This window comes from Brachyhypopomus gauderio, chromosome 5 (assembly GCF_052324685.1).
Source record: "Brachyhypopomus gauderio isolate BG-103 chromosome 5, BGAUD_0.2, whole genome shotgun sequence".
Lineage (NCBI taxonomy): Eukaryota > Metazoa > Chordata > Actinopteri > Gymnotiformes > Hypopomidae > Brachyhypopomus > Brachyhypopomus gauderio.
The window spans coordinates 14,528,818-14,546,543 of record NC_135215.1 but is presented as its reverse complement, the minus strand read 5'-3'; the positions used below and the strand labels follow the sequence as shown (position 1 = coordinate 14,546,543).

Here is a 17,726-nt window from a genome sequence, read left to right as displayed (position 1 = left end):
CGAGTGATCAAGTACTGATGGATGTTTATTTTGTCCTGATCCTTCTTCATTCTCAAAAATGAAGATTAAATTTGAACCACACAAACAGACTGGATTTTGAACTCCTTGACAGCTGATAGTTTCCTCCCTAGTGTACGTGTGCCAGAAGACTAGCACTGGAGTAACCTTGTCAGAGAAGAAAGAGACCCCTTGATGCAACATTACTCCCCACCCCAGGTAGCAGCCTGACTGCAGTGACCTCCAGGACTCTTGGGGAAGAGCCGGTCCGGACAGCCTGGGGTTCACTGCACAATTACTGCCCTGACAGACATAATGTGGTAGGTTGGTCCATGTGTCAGCTACACACACCTTAGGGGGTTGTGGGGATATATCTGGTCCAGCTCTGTCATTTCTAACACACATGGGTGCTGCTTTTGCACAGTCATGTACACACAAGGAACTATACCTTTTAACGTAAAGTATGTATTTGTGTGTGTGTGTGTGTGTGTGTGTGTGTGTGTGTGTGTGTGTGTGTGTGTGTGTGTGTGTGTGTATAGGAACCTGGAGGATGCATTTGATGCGCTGCCTCTGAGGGTTGTCTCCCTCCTCACTGTCCAGCTGTCTGTGTGGGTAGCAGATTAGCTGCAGCAGCCTCTGGGCCTGGATGTTCACCAGCACTGGGTCCTGCAGGGCACTGCTGTCCTCAGACAGAGACTTCAGACAGTGCTCGCCAACCCACTACTGGGAGAACAAAAATGAAGGAGTGATAGTTCTGGAATGAAAAAGCAAGATTTTCTGTTCCATTTGGCAGCCGCTAACTGATTTGTTTGGACAGAGGTGACAAGTCCTGTAGTCCTGTACCGTATATATTTTAAGACCTTCTTCTAAGCACAAGGTCTGTGTTTTTCCGACAGAAACCCAAAACCTACCCACAGTCTTGCCATTCTGTTTTAACCTAGGAAGGCAATGTCAGGGTTGAATGCCAGGCCACACTACATATTACTGACACAGCATGCTTTTCACTTTAGACCATTATTACTCACCAAGAAATCATTATACTTGGCTTACACAAGAGACTTACACAAACTCACCGAACCTTATTAAGTGAACCATGATGATAAAAGAGCCCTCCTCTACACACAGAGCACAAACCACAGGAGATCACCGTCCCCAGACTGAAACAGGATGATGGAGATCCCTGCAGAAGGCCCTCACCTGCTGGCAGATACTTTTCAGCACATACTTGGCGTAAACATCTAGGCTGGCTGTTTCTATGGAGACGCTACACCCTCTGGATTTTCATGCAGGATGGGAGAAGCTTGAGCCGTCGCACACACACATATTCACTTAATGAACATTTGTGCTTTTGACAAGCTTTTCCAATAACACCTTACAATTCTCAATAATGACATCAGAAAGAATTGCACAATTACTAGTTATATTATTTTGAATTACTTATACAAAGATATCTCCTATTATAAAACGCTACAGCAATGTCTCAATTCTGTAGCTTGATAATTCTACACTTTTACAGTTGCAATCTTTTAAAATGTCTCACCCAGCATGAAAACAGCCTTTAGTACAGCAGAAACTGCACCACCTACGATGCTGTTCTGAGACGCAGCAAGCAAATGCCGATCACATGATGACCTGATGCCCACTGTAGATTTATCTAAAGGAGTCATCAGAACCCAGAACTCAGTTCATAGATTTACAGGTACAGTAAGATAAAGTCACTTCCTCTAGGCTGAGTCATGTTTGTTACCTGCTTTGCCATCCTGTGGACAGGGGTTTCTCTGAGGGGTTCTGAAGAGATGAAGTAGAATTCTACAGGTCAGTCTGGCTCCAGGCTCAGAGTCCTGCTCACTGCAGACACACACACACACACACACACATTATCAAACCCCAAAACAAACTGCATGATAATGTGCTTATGTGTGAAAAAAATTATAGTATAGTTACACACATCTAACAAAGCACCATAACACCTTCACCATGTGCTGTTATGGTTTACATGTCTATACAGCATGTAAATATATACATACAGTAGTCTAATGTTTTTCATTGCTCACTGCTGTGTGTGTAGTGGGGGGTCTCCTCCAGAATGCACATGCTCACTCCCACATAAGCAGTGTAAATCAGATACAGAGAGTGATGCACAGGTCGTGTGTATTTCAAGTGTCTCTCTGAAGTGTACCACAATGATGTGGTACTTTCATAGATGGCGTGCGAGATGGTGCTATCAAAAAAGAATGTGACATGCAGCTGACACTCATGGGGCTGCCTGAGACTCTGTAGTGATATTTACTTGAGAGAAAAACAGTGTGTTGGTTCTCTGGCTGCTGCACAAAAGGTTGTTGTGTGCAAAGACATCAAACGGGCAATTCATGGTGACTCTTGAGATCTCAGAAATATACAGCGGAGCTCAGCTAGTGGTGACTTCAAAAAGCCTGAGAGTGAGAACTGTGATGGCCCCTCTAAAAGCCCTCTAACCTGTTGCTATCATGTGTCACAGCTGTTATTTCCTACGCCATTATTGTGTGCTTAGTTTGTATGCCACCTCCTGTAAATACTATAATCCAGGATGGTAGCTTACCTAGAAGATCCACAGTATTTGGAAGCGGAATCAACACCTTATGACCTAGTGATGTCTAACAAGACTACTAGAATGTAAAACCACACAAAAAATTATCATCACAACAACAATCACTCTACCAAACAATGTTCAGTGCCATCATGGGTCAGTACTGTACCAGCATTGAGGAGGGAGGGGATTGCTACGCAGTGTAGCAGATCCTCCAGCAGGAGACACTGCTGAGCTATGAGCATTGCAACAAATATAGCCAAGGAGTCGTGGAATGATAGATTGCTCACCTGTAGGAGAGGGAAAGACCTTATGACCTTATAGACAATGAGAATGATCTTATTGACAATGTGAACCAACTTTACCTAAGGCCTGACTCAGGGTGATCAAAACTCACCCATAATTACTCTGACAGGACAAGCAAAACCTATAATTAGAGTGACATGTAATAGAATAGGGTGTCTGTGCTTTTCAGTGTGACAGAACTCCAAATGAATACAAGTCTACATTAGTGGACTAGGAGGGGATTTGAAGCTTCCCCTCCTTTAGTAATCAGCTCTCGTTACTGCAGCATAAGAAGGGTGTGAGATGTCCTACTGCTTCACACACCAGCAGAAAGTTCCACCAACACATTCACTATTTATTAAAACTGTTCTAAACCTTTCTGGCAGAGACACACCTACTCAGAGCATAGCAAGAGATGTCAAAGGCTTTTAAATAAGCAGGAACATGTCAGCTGCAACATAAACACACAAGTTATTCTGTATAATGTTTATTTCTCACGCAGGCATGTACACACATTAACAAGTAAGTGTTAAATGAAGAGAAAGGGAGGGAAATCCCCTCAGTGAGAGCTCTGTTTGAAGCCCTAGAGACCAGCTGAATTTTTCACTTTCATATATTTATTTGAACTTGTTTACTTTTCTCAGATTCAGTATGACTAGCAGGCTGTTAATCTGCAAAGGAATACAGTGAATATGGGTCTGCAAATGTCATAGCATGTCCACAAGCTTTGGCCTGGAGGCACACTGCATGCACGGAAGGTCACTCACTTCCACGTTGCAGAGAAGGTCGTTGAAGCTGCAGTTGCCGTTGTTGGAGGAGCGGCAGATGGCCTTGAGCACTCCCAGCCACTCAGCACTCAGGGAGCGGTAGTACACTGTCAGCTCCGCACACAGGATCCCAATGTCATTAACCCTGCCACAGCACACCCAAATAGGGAGGAATACAAAATCAGTGCCACTGGCTTTAAAAAGAAATCGGCATTAACAGATTCTGATAGTGCTGCATACTGCTTTGAGAAAGGCATGAAACCTTGTTAGTTAAATCTCAGCACACCAGAATAATGCACACTCTGCTAAAATCCAGATGGTGTCACAGACACAAGGCTCATGGCCTCCGGCTGGTCGCTGCGTTTCTTCTATTCTGGCTCCTAACACACAGATAGAAGGTTTTCTACAGCCTACCGTTCCGGGTCACGGTGGTCCATGCACAAGTCCAGCAAGACTTTGCACACAAAGCTGTAGTGGTTGGCCATCGTTGAGAATCTTGCCCGCCATGGAGTGGTTGAAGTTGTATGCTGAAGGGTTGGCTATAGCATCAATAATGAACACCTGGTCCCAGCACATGTTGGAGTCAGATGGATCAATGTTCCACTAGATGGAGTTCTTCACCTTGGAGCAGAAAACAAAAAATAATAAAGCCAGATGCAAAAATGCCCTCGATAAACAAACATCAGACATTGGCAGAGGGAGACTGACTGAGGTAAGTATTCTGACTCGACTACCTTAGGCCTCGCCTAAAGATCTCTCCAAACTTACTCTTCAGATGACTGCAGGAGGTACAGAGGTCGTACAGGTAGGCCAGGATACAGCGCTCAGTTGAGGAGCAGTCTGCAGGCTTCATTCATGTCTTCTCCACTATCCAAGGCCTGCCACACAGACCCCAGGCTAATATTACCATATTCAGGATTACCAGAATATTTTAATGGTAATATTAAAGTACTGAGATGGCTCTAATTAAAGTAATTAATGACATTCATTTGAACATAGATTCCGGGTAAATTGATTGTTCTACTCTTTCCTGACCTTAGTGCAGCCTTTGATACTGTAGACCATAGCATTCTTATAGACTAGCGAAGTGGGTTGGAACAGTTCAGTTCCTATCTGCAAAACAGCAATTTTGTTGAGGGACTGCAATATGACACCGGTGAGGTCAGCTGCCGTCACGTCTGCTCCGCCAATTTTATACTTATTTCTATTTATTTACAAGTTGTTTATTGTTTTTAATCTCTTCTTCTTCTCGCCATGGCTTGTATCAGATATGATAGAAGTACTCTTATTTCTATTAGTCTACAATTTACCCACCTTTCTTCGGTTTTAACTCCGTACTCATTGGTGGCCAAAGGAAATCCTGAAGGACAACAAAGGACTGAACCCAAAGCGGTGGCCGAGAGGAAAACGAGCCAGCGTCAGGAACAAGCTGAGGGTGTGGGCACATCGAGCTCCCCTGCCTAGCATCCTGCTAGCCAACATCCAGTCTCTGGACAATAACTTGACGACCTCCGGGCCAGAATCAAATTCCAGAGAGACATTCGGGACTGCAACCTTCTCTGCTTTACCGAGACATGGCTGAACCCAGCGGTACCAGATCATGCCATCCAGCCGGCCAAGTGCTTCTCAGTACACTGCATGGACAGAACAATGGAGTCGGGAAAAACAAGAGGAGGTGGTGTGTGCATGATGGTTAACAGTAGCTTGTGTGATATTGTTACGGGCATCTGCGTTATCAAGTCAGACGTGCTCGCTGATGAGTTCGTGCTCATGCACAAACCTGTGTCCAAAGTTGTTGGTGCTTGCCCTAAGGAAGAGAATACGTTGCCTACGTCGGGACATATGCGTCGCTCGCCGGTACGTTCGTCTCCGTCCCGCGAATGTTATTACTGTCACAAAACTGGTCATATCGCTCGAGAGTGTTTAATTTTGAAGCGAAAATTAGAGAGACAAGGGAAACCGCCGGGTGGCGGCTCTACTGGCGTTGCGTTTGTGAACAAGGCCCCTTGTAACATGTCCGTTAAGGAGTCCCCCTTTCAACCTTTTATGTCTAAGGGTGGCGTGAGTTTACATAAAGATGAGAAGACTACTCCTGTTCGAATTTTAAGGGATACTGGTGCGGCCCAATCACTGCTTTTAGCTAGCGTTTTACCTTTTTCTGCGCAGTCTTTTAGTGGTGTACATGTTGTGTGTAGAAGTTTGGGGACACGTTACATTAAAGTGCCCCTCCATACTGTACACTTGAGCTCGGAATTAGTGGTAGGTGAGTGTACGCTGGCGATATGTGACACACTGCCTATCGATGGTGTGGACTTGATTTTAGGCAATGACCTTGCAGGAGGTCAGGTGTTTCCCAGCCTTGAAGTCGTGGACGCACCTGTTCCGAGTAGTATTGTAGATCCTGTTGTGTTTCCTGCATGTGCTGTTACTCGCGCTCAGGCACGTAAAAACGCAGATATTGATTTGTCAGATACTTTTCTAGCTGATGATCAGGTGGAGACTTGCTTTTCCAACCCTAGTGTCCGTACAAGTCACGACACTTAAGGGCAGGATCTATTGCCGACGATAGAGTGTAGTGCTGGTAGAAAACAACTTGTTAACGAACAACAGTCGGATCCTTCTCTTTCCCAGTGCTTGGATAAAGTAGGAAAAACAGTAGCTGGTGATAATGGGTGTGGTTCTGTGTCTTATCACCTTGATCGTGGATTATTATTGCGTCGCTGGAGTGACATCAAGAATGCGGGTTTGCGTAGTGTGGATCAGATAGTGCTGCCTGTCTCTTATAGACAACACGTGCTGCGTTTAGCACATGACAGTCCGTGGTCTGGCCATTTAGGTATAACGAAAACATATGACCGCGTTTTGAGGCACCGCAGTGGAAAGAGTAGACAATTTCAAGTACCTCGGAGTTCATATCACTGAGGACCTGTCATGGTCTTGTCACACCAATGTGCTGGTAAAGAAGGCCCGTCAGCGTCTCTACCATCTCAGACAATAATAGGACTTCAAATGACCAACCAAGGTGCTCTGAAACTTTTACACCTGCACCATTGAATCAATCATAACAGGAAACATCACAACCTGGTTTGGAAACTGCAGGAAAGGCAGGCTCTACAGAGGGTGGTACGTTCAGCTGAGCGCACAATCCGGACTGAGTTTTCTGACCTGCAGTCCATATACAAGAAACGGTGCTGGACAAGAGCCAGGAGGATAGTAAAGGACCCTAGTCACCCCAGTAACGGACTGTTTTCCTTGTTACATTCTGGGAAGCGCTATCGCGCCCTAAAAGTCAGGACAGAGAAGATGAGAAGAAGCTTTTTCCCACAAGCTATTCGAATCTTCAACGAGCATGGTTTTTAATGCAATTGCATAAAATGCACAGTCTATTTATATATATACGTAGATGTATATATGCAGGCATATGTATGTGTATAGAGGTATATGCTTGTATACTGTCCTTATGTAGATATTTATGTATGTGTATAGATTAGAACTGTACAACATCTATAAAGCATTGATAAGTATGCTGCACAACTTCTGCACCTTCAGACACTTTACACCAGGGATGGGCAACTGGCGGCCCAAGGGCCGCACACGGCCCGTGTCCTCACTCAGTACGGCCCGCAAATAGATCAATAATAATGTAATAATTAAAAGAAAAAAAAACGATAGAGCAGGACTTTTTTGTTCTTGTCACGTAGGGCTACGCCCCCCTCTCCCGTGTCGGTGTTGTTCCTTGCCCAGTTATCCCGCCCTGCGTGTCTGTTGCCCTGGTTTCCCTCTGTCTGCCACGCCCGTGTCGTCATTGTGTTCAGTTGTGTCTAGTTTAGTCCTGTGTACTTGTGTTTCGCCCATTGTCGGTTATTTGTGGTTTGTTCGGTTTTGTGGATTATCTGTCATCACTGTTCTGGTATTTTCTGTCTTCGTTGTGTTTCTCCGTTGTGAATGGCTCTCCTGTTACGACTCCTGCCTGTCCTGTTGACCACTTGGACGGCTCTCCCGTTTTGACCCTTGCCTGTACAAACGACTTCGCCTATGGAATTCCCCTCATTAAATCTCGCTCTTCTCAGCGTTTGTGTCCGCCTCCTCGCTCCGCAGCGCGCTACGCATTAATGTTCTTTGATATGAAGAGTTAAAATTCCTTTTTGCACTTTTTAAATTAGGCAAATGTTTTGTCTTTGTTGCTTATTAAGGACATGTTAATGCATTTATATGCAGAAAATAGATGTATGTTGGTGCAATAAACATACAGATCTGAATTCATTTATTATGTGCAATTATGTATTCTTATTGAGAATAATTTGTAGTGTCTTTCATATCCAATTATTTGAAGTGCATGGTCATGTGGCCCTCCAATAATAGTGCTTGTAACGTTCTGCACGGGGCAGAGCAGGGAGGCGGACATAAATGCTGAGGAGAGCGAGATTTATTCAAGGAAATTCCAAAGGCAGAGTCGAAATAACAGGCGCAGGTCGTATCGGGAGGGCAGTCCATACATGAAATACACAGGCATGACAATGGGCACGGAAAACAACAAGGCAGACTAACTAAGGGAGAACAGGCAAAACACACGGGAGACGGATAACACAAAGGCGCAAACTTACGAACAGCAGGTATGACAAGGCACAGGTTTGAACAAATCACAGGCATGAACAAAAAAGACCGATACGGACATGGGAGACACAGGGACTATTATACACAGAACTAGACAAGGACCAGGTGCTAACAATGACGACATGGGCGTGGAATACAATGGGAAACCATAGAGACAAACGAGCAGGGCAGGATGAACAGGCAAGAAACACAGGCATGAGGGAACCCGAAGTGACAGCTAGGAGAGGGGGCGTGAAAAAATGTTGGCCCTCTTTATCATGGAAGTTGCCCATCCCTGCTTTACACACTCATTCAATTTAAACTCGTCACCTTAAACTCGTCACTTTAAATCTGTCATTTCACTTAAATGGCTCTTTTTAACTGTATTGTTATTATTTTTTTAATATTTCTATATTCTATATTTTGTTTATTTATTGTAATTTAATTTAAGGGGGAGTAGTCACCAAAGCATTTCACTGCCTGTTGTACTGTGTATGACCATGTATGTGACAAATAAACCTTGACTTGACTTGACTTGAAATGGAAAATAAGATTTCTGAAAGAGTGCCAGTGACTTGTGCTGTTCTTAGGCCACTCCTATTTAATTTATACATACTTCCTCTTGGATAGATAATTCAAGACTCCAAGCTGTCGTACCATAGCTATTCAGATAGCAGAGCTTGGGGACTCCGTCAGGGGTTCCGACTCGGGCTGAAATGACCAGGGTAGTTGTGAAACTCCTCTGGACTGGCAAACCGGTGTGGTGATTCCCCTTTTTAAGAAAGTGCTCCAACTATCGGGAGATCACACTTCTCAGCTTCCCTGGTAAGGTCTATGAAGGGGTTCTGGAGAAGAGAGTCCGGTCGATAGTTGAATCTCAGTTACAAGAAGAACAACACTGGACCAGCTTTTCACCCTTGCGATGGTCTTAGAGGGTGCATGGGAGTTCGCTCAACCAGTCTACATATGCTTTGTGGATTTGGAGAAGCCATTCGACCGTGTCCCTCTGGGATTCCTCTGGGGGGCGCTCCAGGAGTATAGGGTACGGAGCCCGCTGCTACGGGCTATCCAGTCCTTGTACAAATGGAGCAAGAGCTTGGTTCGCATGGCCGGCAGTAAGTCAGACTGGTTCCCGGTGGGAGTTGGTCTCCGCCAAGGCTGATTCTGAGGCGGAGGAGGTTCGGTTTGGTGGCCTCAGGATTCCGCGTCTCCTTTTTCAGTTGATGTGGTCCTGTTGGCATCATCACGCCAAGACCTACAGCTCTTGCTGGATCAGTTAGCAAGTGTGTGTGAGATGGCCGGGGTAAGAATCAGCACCTCTAAAACTGAGACCATGGTACTCAGTCGGACAAGGGTGGGGTGCCTTCTCTGGGTCGGGAGTGAGTGCTTCCCTCAAGTGGAGGAGTTCAAGTGTCTCAAGTTCTTGTTCGTGAGTGAGGGAAGGATGGAACGAGTGATTGACAGGCGGATTGGTGCCGTGGCTGCAATATTGCAGATGCTGTACTGAACCATTGTGGTGAAGAGAGAGCTGAGCCAAAAGGCAATTTTATTGTTTTTTTTTTTTTACTCTCTTTTTACTGGTCACTCTATGTTCCGACTCTTACCTATGGTCACAAGCTCTGAGTAGTGACCGAAAGAATGAGATCGTGAATATGCGTGGCTAAAATGAGTTTTCTCCACAGGGTGTCCGGGTTCTTCCTTAGAGATAAGGTGCAGTGCATGGTCATCCGGGAGAGGCTCGGAGTAGAGTTGCTGCTCCTCCACGTAGAGCTGAGCCAGTTGAGGTGATTTGGGCATCTGGTCCAGATGCCACCTCCAGGCATTACCAACTGGGGGAAGACCTAGGACACGCTGGAGAGATTATATCTTGGCTGGGAACGCCTCGGTATTCCCCCAGAAGAGCTAGAAGACGTGGCTGGGGAGAGGAAAACCTGGGCCTCTTTGCTTAGGCTACTGCCCCTGTGACCCTGCCCGGATAAGTGGATGAAAATGGATGAATGGATTGATTTTGTGAAGGGTGAAGGAGTACAAAAAAAAGGAAGCAATCATACTAGTCTCAGGGAAATGAAGGATTTAATGATCAAAGTGCACCAATGTAAAATTCATGACATAATCCAAATTAAGGATACAACCAACAGTCAACTGGTACAAAGACAAGACATATATAGACAAACAAAACGACCCTCAGATGTCAGGTTCCCTAATGGGTCCCGCCCACCTGAGATGGGGTCTATTTTCCCAGGCTCAATCTGTGAGCTCCCTATAAAACCCCACTAGTCCCTCCTCCTTGGCTTTGTGAGCGCACCTCTGGAGGTAGTCACATATTACGTCTCTCTCATGCTCTGAGGCATTGTCCAGTGCAATGCATTGGGACACGGGGGAGAGGAAGCGAGTGCGCTTATCCTTCTTTTTTCCTCAATGCTCCCCCTTTTTTTTACCACCAGCACTCCGAATCTTGGCATCTTGATTGCTCGTCTTCATGTAATGGCGAGGCAAGGCAAAAATGATGAGGCGGGGGCACTTGCATACATGTTTTAGTTAGGGCTGACTCCAGTGCGGTTCCTCCGGTCACTTCTAGGAGGAGCCCACGGGTCGGTTCCAGGAGTCCTCGCAATCAGCAGTGATCTGCTACAGCTGTTTCCCTCCCTACTTTGGGAGAGAGTTGTAGCAGGTCAATCCTGTTTCCATGCCGCTCGTTGCCAGTCAGTTTCTCTAGCCCTATCCGGACGGGATTCATTTTTCAGGGGGACGTCTGTGAAAAATATTTCACCCTTGTACTCAGTGATAAAACTCTTGCATCCGGACAGCAATTGAAAAAACAGGAGGACCCGTGAGTTTTTGGCTTTCTCGGTCACATGACATCGCCTTGTCACGTGATAGCATGTTTAATAATGTCACACTGCCAACTCTGATGATTCCTTTTTAACTTTTAACTTTACTACTGTTCAGTTCAGCATTTAAGATCTCCGTTTAAGTTAAGCTATTTTGTTAAACCAATACAGAAAACACATTATAAAAAATCGCTAATGAATGTAAATAGCTAAATAAATCCGTTAAATAAAATAAAATAAATCCATTAAAAAATCCAGTAAATCCATTTTCGCTCGCCGCTGTCTTTACGTGGATCTCCGTGAAAACGCGCGCCCAACGTGTAACTACGGTGCGTGGCAGTGGACATATAGCTGTTTTATTAAACGCGAGGTGATGTCTGCATGTATAAACTCAGACATGTGGATCCGGACGGGACTAAAATTACCAGACGACCACGGAGTACAGCGAAAAACAGTAGGTAATTCCGCCTGTAATTTTCTCTGAGGACGTCTGAGAAAAACACGGACATGCTCGTTCCGGACGGGATTAAAATCACAGAGGACCCCCCGTAAAAGTGAAAATTACCCCAGGACCCCCTGAGAAACTAATCCCGTCCGGATAGGGCTTCTGTGTCTCCAGTCGTGTTTGGAGTTTCGCCACCACTCTGCTTATTTTCTCTTTGATTTTTGAGTACTTGCCTCCTGTGCCACTTCCTGGCCCATCTCAAGTTTTCCTCCAACTATTATTATCCCTATCCATTTCTGGTTTTATTTTGGGAAGGGTTTTTTGTTGTTTTGCGGCATGTAGCCGGTGACTTCCCCTGGCATCCTTTGTTGGTTTGTTTAGTTTTGCATTTTTCCCTTTCTTTTTACGTGTTGAGTTTTCTGTGTTATTTTCTGTTTGCCTTCTGCAAATTTGTCTCCCATGTGTTTTCACGGTTGAGTTCATTTCTTTCTCCTTTCTCGCTTGTTGGCGAGTTTGTTTTATCTGCCTGCGTGAATCGGCACCTGGGTTTTTGTTCATCGCGAAACCCGCGGAGGACTTCTTTGAAGTCCATCATTTTACAGTAAGTACACAGAGAGGCAATCGCTAGGGTAGAACGCTCAGTATGCGGCATATTCTACAATACTTCGCAACCCAGAAGTGTGAAGTAAATGTTTAAGTAGCCATGAAAATGGTAGGGTAATGAGCAGCAGGTGAAATGAATCTTTCTAAAGGAGAGATCATGTGCTGTTCGTAACAGCAGATATAGCAGAGTGTAGTGCACAGCAAGCATACTGAAAACTGTAATGCTGACATGCTGGTTACAGCACTGGGGCAGCAGTGCAGCTAAATCCTGCATGAGTAAAATAATAGGCTGTTCAGTTACACAGCCATTAAAACTTACACAGCCAGCCCAGGGTTGCCCTCCCCTGCAGGGGTCAAGCACTTAGCAGGGAGATAATGAGCAAATAATGGCTGTTAGCATAGCAATAGGCCCACAGGTATGCATGTGAACTGATATACATTCATGGGTCAGTACTGTGCATGACTGTTTATGAGAGAGAGAGAAAACAGCAGACAGGAAGAGAGGAGGGAAATGGAGAGAAAGAGAATGAATGAGGAAAAAAAGTTCTTGCAGCTATGATTACTAAACCTGACTCTACAAGTACAAAAAATTAAATCCATAATTAATACATTTTTATTATTTCACCCATGGCTTCTCAATTTCTATGTATAATATACACATTACCTGTATGAAATCAATGTGTTCAAGGTGTTTGAAAAAGACAGGAGGAAAGTAGGATGGTGGAGAGGAGACTGATGAAGAACGCTGATCAGATGCTCGGATACATAATCAAGTAGGTGCTTTAGCAAATCAGAACATGCTCAAACAAATATAAATGATTTGGTCAAAACAGCAGAGGTGAATGTTAATCATAATGCATTCACTGATGACCAATTGATTTAAATTATATTTCAATACATTTCTAAAATGTAGAAAAATAACTAGTGTGACACTTTGTCCATATCATGCAACTGAGAAAAGAAAGAATCCATACAGAAAACAATAAGGCCATTCAGCATTCTGACACTGAGCCCAGAGCAATATAGCACAACGACATTTACACAAGTTAACATGCCACATATTCAGCAAACTGACTCTAATCATGATCATGATATCAATAAAAACTTGTTGGTCACATGTAGTTTCAAATCAACAGACTTTTAATAACTTTTTTATATTTTTAGTAATGCAATTGCACACTATTGCACACGTTGGTACGGGTGTTATGATCAACTTCCATAGGCTCAGACAGACCAGCATCCTGGTGAAAAGTGTATGAAGAATTAAATGATTTATTCAAATAGTACATGTAGAAGCAGTGAGCAAACTCCCAGTAAAGGGTAGAGAGGTGCCACATGCCTCCATTTTGACAGTGTTTCCCTGCATCCTGCTCTTTGTCAGTGGGAGTCAGAGGCCAAGTCACCGCGGGAGATGAGTGTGCACATGTTGTGGGAGAACATGAGTTTTCATGAGCAGATGAGTTCACAGAAGAGCAGCACCAGGTTAGAGAACTCTACACGTTCACTCTCATTGCCAGGCTCAGCTAGAGACAAACAGAAAAAGAGATCAAGCAAGAAAGAGAGACAGGCAGACAGATAGGTAGGGAAAGGGAGAGAGAGATTGAGAGCATAGTCAGCAGACGCATGATGGCTTATTCATGATTTAATAAGCTACCTTAAAATGTTCAAGTAGTCACTATACAAGTGGACTGGACAACAGAGGGTGAAAAACAAAGCCTCTGTCTGATACCTTCTAGCGGCTGGTTGCAGTACAACATTTAACTCCGCTCATTCCCATTTAACTGAATGGCTCAGATGTCAAATTTTCATTAAAAATTATATATCTAACAATTGTTTTGGGAAGGTGATTTCTGTCAATTCTTTAACCCCTTAATGATCTTATTTCAACATGAAATTTGCTGACTTTTTTCCTACAGTGTCACCAAGATTGGACAAAGTGAAAAAAACTTAATATTTCCATGAAAGCTGTACAGCTCCAGATGCTGTACGCAATCAAAATAAAAATTTCTAGTGAAAAATACACAGAGGACATACTACTTCCGCCAGATATTCACACACTGCACATCCACAATGCAAATCTTCCATTCCACCACACACCAAATGTGCTATTGTATTGAGATCTGGTGACTGTGGAGGCCATTCGAGCACAGTGAACTCATTGTCGTATTCAAGAAACCAGTTTGAGATGATTCGTGCTTTATGACATGGTTATCCTGGTGGAAGTAGCCATAAGAAGATGAGTACACTGTGTTCTTAAAGGGATGGACATTGTCAGCAGCAATACTCAGGTAGGCTGTGGCGTTGACACGATGCTCAGGTGGTACTAATGTGCCCCATCTGCTTCAAGGTTCGACGTGTTGTGCGTTCAGAGATGCTCTTCTGCATGCCTCGGTTGTAACAACTGGTTATTTGAGTTACTGTTGCTGTTCTTTTAGCTTGAACCAGTCTGGCCATTCTCCTGTGACCTCTGGCATCAACAAGGCTTTTACGCCAATAGAACTGCCGCTGACTGGATATTTTCTCTTTTTCGGACCATTCTCTGTAAACCCTAGAGATGGTTGTGTGTGAAAATCCCAGTAGATCAGCAGTTTCTGAAATACTCAGAAACCAACCTGTCTGGTACAACCAGACAAAGTCACTTAAATCGCCGTTCTTCTCCATTCTGATGCTATATTCTGATGCTACATTCTGGTGTGTGTGTGTGTGTGTGTGTGCGTGTGTGTGACACATAAGGTACCTAAGATGTACAACTGGCTGAATTTTCCAGAAGCCTTGGAGGCCGCTAAATACTAACCTAATGGCTCTGGCTGCCTGCATGAAGCCAGAAGAATAAACAGATTGATTTTTCCCAGATTGATTTCAGTGGCTGGGGAACATTATGGGAACAGACCCACCAAAGCCGGAGACTGAACAATTCTGGAAAAGAATACGGGAGAGGGAGACATCACATCACACAACACCAATGGCCAGTGGTTACTGAACCTGACCACAGCAGGTTCCTTAGCAGTAACAATCACCCTAGCAGATGTTCAACCCTATTTTGGTTCGTGTGAAAAGCTAAACTTTTTGAAGGCAATCGAGTCACACAGTTGTGTTGAGATCCAGTCTCAACACATCAACTAGTGCATCCTTCCGCTTGCGGTTTTTCTGCATATTATTAACTAACCAGCAGCTATTTGATCACTGGTAGAGATGGCCCATTATGGTTGTCTCCTTCCCGGTGCTACCTAGCCGGGATGGTGCTTCTCTTTCGGCGAAGCTACTCAGAGGCTAGCTTGTCAAGGTACTGGTAGCTAGCCCCATTGTGTGAGCTTTGAGATTCGTGGGTGTTTTCCTCTTGAGAACTACTCCATATATTTTATCACCTGTTTCCACTACAAGACATGTAGTGACATGTAGTCTTTCTCGTAGTCATATTAAAACAATCCCATACAGGACTCGCCGTTTTCTCCCAACTTTTGTCGTAATTTTGCAGCTAGCATGGCTAGCAGCTCTAAATAAGAGACGTGACGGACCATGAGGTGTCGTACGCTTCTGTCAGCTAATATAAAACTTCTAGTGAAAAAAATCGATTTACATCAGTCCACAAGACTAAATAAACTGACAAACACAAAAACGAAGGGTATCCTATCTATAATTTCAGAACGTTTTAGTTAGTTTTCTAAACATGTAATATAGTTAGTTATCGTTTTTTTTATTACTGTTATTATTTATTTCAGTTAATGAAAATGTTTTTTCAATATCAGTTTTCGTTTTTTCATTCGTTTTCGTTAACGATTATAACCTTGATGGATACCAGCTATGGAACGGGGCAACCATTGATCTATATTACTATAGATCAGGGGTACTCAACTAAATTTGTCCGCGGTCCAATTTTGTCAAATACCTGTGACCTGAGGTCCGGTGCGGCGGGGGTGGCGAACGTAAGTTGTTGAGCGGGGTGGGGGGGTGGCCCCTAGGTCTGACAAAAAACAAGGACACTGTCATACTGACACAGGGCGGCGAGTGTAATCTGTTGACGGGGGGGGGGGGGGGGGGGGGGGGGGCGAACGGGGGTGACAGTCCCGGGAAAACCGGGACAGGTGGCAACACTAGCGGGGTGTCGAACGTAACACTCGTGACGGAGTGTTTTTTCAATAGCCCTGAACTAAATGCTCCGGTTTTTTTTTGGTCCGTATCCAGTTAATCAGGAATGAGATTGGTTCCGGACAGGACTGCGTTCGGGTACGGATCCGGACCGCGGTCCGCCAGTTGAGTACCCCTGCTATAGATCAATGGGAGCAACCATCAGCCACCTCCTCTACATGCATGACATAAAGCTGTATGCCAAAAGTGAATGAGACATCGATTCATTGATCTATTTCACTAGGATATAAAGCAATGATATTGGAAGTAGCTAGCATAATATACAGAAACATCTGTGCCAGGTTTGGGCTGGAAGACCCAAGGTCAAAGTAGGACACACTCCCTGAAGTGGTGAAGAACAACCAAGCTAAGATCCAGTGGGACTTCCAGATACAAACTGATAAATTGATAATGAATAACAAACCTGACATGGTGCTAATAGACAAACAGCAGAAAAGGGCTTTAGTGATAGATGTGGCAATTCCATGTGATATCAAGCACAAAGAACATGAGAAACTCAAAAAATATCAAGTCCTGAAATAAGGGCTTGAAACGATGTGGAAAGTGAAGGCAACAGTGGTTACCGTGGTTATAGGAGCACTAGGGACTATAACCCCCAAACTGGGGGAGCAGCTCCAGTAGATCCCAGGAGCAACATCTGAGATCTCTGTCCAGAAGAGTGCAGTCCTGAGAGCAGCTAAGATATTGTGCAGGACCCACTGATTTTAAATTAGGGTTTCTTTATTAAACATGCAATTTAGACACAGGAAAGTTTAATAAGTAAGCTATTCATGCTGACATGCAGTTTTACACTTTTGCCAATAACTGCAAGCAAGGGCTTTTTGAAGCAATAATGAAATCAGATGATTTAATATTTAAAATATTATTTAATAAAAAGCATTTTATGACAATCATACAAAAAAAATTGATACAAGAGGAAAATAATACAATCTCAGGCCATTAACAAGGCAATTTTCAATTTTACCTAAAAATATATCTAAATAAATACATATAAAAGCTTCTTTTTTCAGCATAATTAGAAATCCAGAGCTTCCATGAACACATTACACAGTGCAATTTTTAAAGAGAATATGGCAAATTATTTTGAGAGAATTCCCAATTGTTTTATGACTAGCACCTACACCTACAGTATGCAACCAACCTTATATTTGCACTTAATTTCAAGATTTGGCATAATAACATCTCAGTAGAATTTTTTTTCATACAATTATGCCACATTTGAATGCTTATTAAGACTCAGTAAATACTGAATCAGGCATTAGAAAACATTTAGCAGGATTCATTAGCAGGATTTAGCATTCTTGCTAAAGCCCCTATACACTCTACTCTTCCTGTACGTAGCTGCCACATATAAGGACAGTAGCAGTTGTAAGCTTAGCAAAAGTGGACAGCTCCATACATTCCCAAAAACTGTGGAGTTAGATACAGACACGTCAAAGAACTAAAACTGCAGCACGTCTACCCATAGATTCTGATTGCACAGTCCTTGAGCC

The 17,726-nt window shown here is 43.9% G+C and overlaps 1 long non-coding RNA gene across 1 annotated transcript; it reads right to left on the bottom strand.

Moving 5' to 3' along the window:
- Nucleotides 1-13,306: 13,306 nt before the first annotated feature.
- Nucleotides 13,307-16,776, bottom strand: LOC143514565 (uncharacterized). The gene is made up of 3 exons (XR_013130902.1): nucleotides 16,637-16,776; nucleotides 14,882-15,003; nucleotides 13,307-13,610 (listed from the first exon to the last, which is right to left on the bottom strand). It is a non-coding gene; the product is annotated as an uncharacterized LOC143514565 (long non-coding RNA).
- Nucleotides 16,777-17,726: the final 950 nt, after the last annotated feature.